The following is a 6,146-nucleotide window of genomic DNA, read 5'->3' on the forward strand; positions in this document are numbered from 1 at the left end:
TCATCCTCTTCCTCATTCCTTTAATACTCTCCACCTCTAGTCCTGTCCTGGTCATAAAAAGGGTGCAGCCTTTTAGACCCAAAAAAAAACTTTTTTTTTTGGTGTAGTTGAAGGTGTAAGAGTAAAACCCATCTGAATCTTTCAGTCATTTTCAAAGAGCAACAACTGTGGTAAATGGTAATTAAATCTTCACTTCTTCCACATCCCTTTTTTGGCTTTTACTCTTTGGGTTTAAAAGCTTTGTGTCCTCTCCCTCTCTCTGTTGCGATATTATATATTATAATATGGAAATGCATAAAATATTTGCATTTTTACAGTAACGATTGTTTCTGCAGCACCCTCTTGGCTACAGCTAGCAAATCAAGCGCATAGAAAATCCACATCAAAAGGGCTTTTTTGACTTTGACCCTTTTCACAAGTTTTTTGTTTTTGGATTTTATGATTATATGAATCTCATAGTACGCATAATAATAATACTCGGAGTGGGTCTCACGTGATTGATACGTTTTTAGGTTTATTTGAATTGTGCGCATCGTTAATGGTTTGAGGGAGTTTTTGTAGTTACTCGATCCCCCTTTGGTGGGTCTAATCGTACTGCTTTTCAATCCATCTATCAATCACACGCATTTGCACACTTATGGTCGATATCGTGTACCATCTTTCGCGAGGTAGGGCTTGTTTACTCGTGCATTTTCGTAGCAAATTGTGGTAATCGAAGGGGACAACAAGGAGCGGCCATGAACCGAAAATTTTATACTAGTACCTAAAAGACTTGTATATCACAAGATTTTAGACTAGTATCCGAATCCGAATTCGAAAATTATTCTAAAATATAGTATAACACAACTTACAGAATTAGTATAGACCCGATATCCAAAATAAAATGTTTGTATTGGTATCCAAATGCAAAAAGGTATATATTTGAAATTAATATGGATATATGTATATATATATATAAATGTACATGGTTATCTTCGAACATTATTTGTTGAATTTAGTTATTCGAACGTATAACCGTTGGAAGGGTAATAAAAAACTCGTTTTGTATATCAAGAAACATAGAGAATATTTTAGAAGATTTTACGAGATGTGAAGAATATTTTAGAATATTATTATAATATTAGATTTGAAACAAATGATTGAATTTGAATTCATGAAAAAATAGATGGATTTGATACTCGAATATGGGTAAACAGTGGATTATTGGTAGATCTGAAAAAGTCCGATATGACACAAAAATGTGGTGTAGATGCACGAGAAGATGATATCGATGTCGGTGGTGCAAAGGTCGTTTGCTGTCCGAGTTTGATAGGTGTTTTTTTTTTACCTTAGTCGACGCTAGGGTAGATTCTTGTGGAAGATTGAATTTTGTGATGGCTCTTAATTCAATCTAAATAACGAACCTATAATGAAAATTTGTGTAACATTAGTTCATGACCAGTGTTGAAAATGGAAAATAAATAAATAAATGTTTTTCCTTATAAGGCCAAAAAGAAAGAAAAAAAAAAGGAGCAACAAATCCATTGAAGTGGCAATGGCCAATGTGAGTGGTGAGGATCCAATTTGTCACATAGTAATAAGAACCCCCATGTGAGTGATCCTTTGGAAACTTCTCTCTTTCAAATTAGACACACCACATTACTGTTCATTTCCTCCTTTCATTATTTGTGTACCATTTTTTTGTATCATGACAAAATACTCTCTCATTAGATTTCTCTCATCAACAAAAAAAAAATAATTATCCTTTTAATAATTGTATCTATTATTTATTTTATGGAATACCCTCTTCTCCTTTTTATTTTCTTTATTGACTTGTGGGTGTTGTTTTCTGAAATTTTCCTAATCATGCTCGTTAGGTTTCAAGCACATGCATCTAATTTTGGTTAAGATGAGAATGCATGATTAGACAATCACTCTCTTATATATATACATATATATATGTATATATGTATATAGCTAGGGTTTATACCGCTGTAGAAACGTTTCAAGTTTAGAAATTACCTAATGAAAATTTTCTTCATTCCCAACCATCTTAAATTCGACCTTAGTCACATCAATGCTGTAAGAAGAAAAAAACTATAAATATTGTAATGTTTTGAATAATGAAGAATTCGACGATTTTTCACTCTATATTACTTTTAGCTCTTTTTGTTAGAATTTGGGCAATAAATCAGATTTTTGGATATCTAATCTTACATGTGAGAACCTAAAGTTGAGGTTTGACTATCAATTGACGAGAATGTTTTGGTAAATGCTATGGTGGCGATTGATCATATACTATTAAAAACCGAGTAATTGTGATGCGACCGCCACATAGACAAATGTGGTAATTATATTAAGCAAAGGCATTAGCAATAATTCAGCTTAATTATGGAACCATATGCTTTAGTCGCTCTCGTGATTATTACGTTTCCCTTTGGGATTAAGGGGGTTTAAAAGGAGGGAGATGCAAATGCAATCCACACACGTCTTTTCAATTCCCCAAATGCAGAAATTACACTGCGAATCATTGTTCTCTATTCGCTTTCACATTTTTCTTTAGTTTGCAAAATCCTTCTTCTTTTGGATCTTGCACTGTGCCCTTTTGTAAAGGAATCTCTTCTTCTTCTCATTTGATGGATTAGCATCCCACTTTTTTTTTTAAAAAAAAATAGGTTTACTAATCGATTATTATCGACTTCTAAGGCATTTTTATTACCTCTCGTTATATATATATATATATATATATATTATAATTTGTATATATTATTGCTTTTTTAACGTAACTCCTAACTTAAAAAAACTAAACTAAACAACCTAAATTTACATTAATACATTTTTGAGTTAAAATGAAGCGACAATAATTTCGGTTTACTCTTACGATAATCATCAAACATAACTTTATTTATTCAAAAATAAAGAAACCTTCCGAAAACTATGCATAATAACACATTCAAATCTCTCACAAAATTACTTATATCTTGTCACAAATTTGTGTTTTTATGTTCTTCTTCGTGTTATATGACCTAAGTGTATTTATAAATACTAAAATATCGAAAAGACATGAAAATTCGTAAGTTTTCACCGATCGGTCCCAAATTTTCGCTCAAACGATCATGTAGAAAAAGTGGATTACCTGCTCGTTATTCGAGTTATAGTCCGATTGTGAAATCCGAGTATTATAATTCAAAAAAGTAGGTTGCACGTTCGTTTATTCGAACTATAGTCCGATTATGAAATTCAAGCATTATTTCTCAGAAAAAACGGACTATCCGTTTCTTTATTCGAGTTACAACCTAATTGTTCTTAGATCACTTTTTAACTTCTAAACCGAATGTAATCTTTTTCAATAAATTCTTAATACTTAAAGAATTCACAATACGTCTTTTACAAACATTTACTCATCCACCGTATTGGTAATATACGTATACATACATAAATCCCATGAGATACTAAAACCAATCACAATCATTTACTCCAAAATATCCGATACCTTTTTCTTTGGTTTCCATGTACTTCTCCTAGTCTTGCAACCAAACATATCAAAATCATCTAACAAGTCTAATGTATACTTTTTCCGGCAAATATATAGTTTGCGGAGAAGGAGCAAACTTTAAGACCCATAAAATGATGCAATGATAAAAAAAAAAAGGAGAAAATTTCAATATTGTTTATAAGCACCTGAACTCTAATATACATTTTGACCAAAAATTTAGATGAAATTATGAGTGCACTCTAAAATCGTATATCTAAAACCATAATCAAACATATGTTCGATATTGTCTTTATTAGGGGTGGGCACGGATCGGGTATCCGGGATTTTTAGGGTACCCGAATCCGAACCCGAAAAATAACATATTTTGAAATCCGAACTCGAACCTGAATTTCCGGGTACCTAAAATGTATTACTCGTGAGATAATTTTCGGGTATCCGCGGATACCCGAACCCGAAAAATTTTAATTTTTTTTTTAAAAAAATTATAAATTTATAAATTTTATACAAATAATTCATAAAATTAATGAAAATAATTTAAAATATTTATATTTAAAATGATTAGATTAATAAAATAATAGTTTATATATATATAAAAATATAAAATTCAAGATAATTGATAAATATTTTTATTAATATTAAAAATTTTAAATAAATAATATTTATTTTTTATTATTCGGATACCCGCGGGTAATTACCCGATCCGAAAGTGTAAACTCGAACCCGAACCCGAATTTCGGGTTTTACATATTTTAAAACCCGATCTCTATCTCATAACATAACGGATACCCGATTTTTGGGTATCCGACCCTCGGGTCGGGACGGATACCCGATTTTCGGGTAATTTTGCCCACCCTTAGTCTTTACGTACGTTGCAATGAATAATTGTGATACCATTAGCAAATTTCAATAATACGACAATAATTCATCAAAAACCAAAATAATCATATGTAAGGGATTTGGTTCGGATATAGAGAATCGAATTTTTAAGATGAAATTAAGAATTACGCTAAATTTTAGGAGAATTAGGACATGACCCAAACAATCTTGTACCTTTTACATATCGTATTTCACATTGAATTGATAAAATCCAAAAAGAAATCTTTGTGGGTTTTGAGAATCATGCACATGATTATGAATGATCAATAAATACAAAAGAGGGAGGATTTTATATGGTAGCTTTCAAGGGCTTTGAGTTTGAATACAAAAGATGTTGTCACGTCACACAATTTGTCCTTATAACAATAACAATAATTTCATTTCTCAATAAAATATAACTCTTTCTCTCTTTTATAATTATTATGATTTCCTTTCACTAATGAATATATTGAAATTTTATGGAACTACTTTGTGTGTGTGTTTTTTGCACTCGTTACTTCATGTTGGGATTTCTCTAAGAATTAGTACAACTTCTATTATTATTATTTTTGCAGCTTTTTTGTTATCTTTCATGTTGGATCGATTTCGATTATATTATAATTTTCAATATTATTTTCTCATGTTTGTTTGTGTAATGCTGGGTTTGATGCTAACATATTAATATAGGCAACATGATATTACGCTTTCTATATATTCTGTAATCCAAAATATTGAATACTAATAAATCTTCAATTATATTTTACTTCAATCTCTAATACCAGATTTTTCATCAACACAGTTTCAGAGTCTTTCAATCAAATTCAAATTGACGAGAAAGTAGAAATCTCAAAATTCTTTAAGAGATTGGAGTTGAATTATCAACACTATGTATTGTTTTTCATGCATGAGAAGCATCTCTATGTGGACGTAACTAAATTGTATAGAAATAATCGGATTTCTCGATTTGTAACCAAAATCAAAATGGGTACTTTTACATGTAGGAGAATGATAGCATATATATAAAGGTACACCACTCTCTATGTTCCAACTAGGGTTTGGCAAAATTATCATAAAACATCCAACCTAGGAAATTTAACCGGTGAAACGGGGCGCAAAGCGTCTGTCCCGTCCCGAATTCGAATCCCAGACTAGAGAGGGAACATATAATTCAAATAACATGGTTGGCTCCTTCTGGCATGATAATTGGACTGTTCTAGGTCCTCTTCTTGATTACATTGGGAGGGACGGACCTAGACTCCTCAGGATTCCGATAAACAGTACGGTTAGTGCAGCTACAGCGGGGGGACATTGGTCACTACCTGGCGCTAGATCCAGCAGGATTCAAGAGCTCCATGTACAGCTCCTAATTCAAGACGTTCCTGAACCAACTCGTGGCGAAGACAGATTCGAGTGGAAGATAGCTGAGAATGTATACAAGGATGAATTTTCGACAGCAAGTACCTGGAGATTACTGAGGCAAGCTTCTCCAAAGGTGGAATGAGCTGATCTAGTATGGTTTAAATATGCGATCCCAAGGTATGCTTTTGTTCACTGGATGGTTATGCAGAGGAGGTTGCCAACGCGAGACAAGTTATTTCGATGGAACATTACACAAAGCTCAACATGTGTGTTGTGCAACGAGGAGGAGGAGACACATGAGCATCTATTTTTCCGATGCGCATTCAGCTTGGAGACTTGGAAGTCGCTTGCAGCGAAGATTAGGGCTAACCCTCCGGCTGAGCTTCTGAGATGTCGACAGTGGCTAGAGCAAATTCCACCGACGGATGGCTGGGAAAAAAGAATGGTATTGAAAACA

This window comes from Tarenaya hassleriana, unplaced genomic scaffold (assembly GCF_000463585.1).
Source record: "Tarenaya hassleriana unplaced genomic scaffold, ASM46358v1 Cleome361, whole genome shotgun sequence".
Classification (NCBI taxonomy): domain Eukaryota; kingdom Viridiplantae; phylum Streptophyta; class Magnoliopsida; order Brassicales; family Cleomaceae; genus Tarenaya; species Tarenaya hassleriana.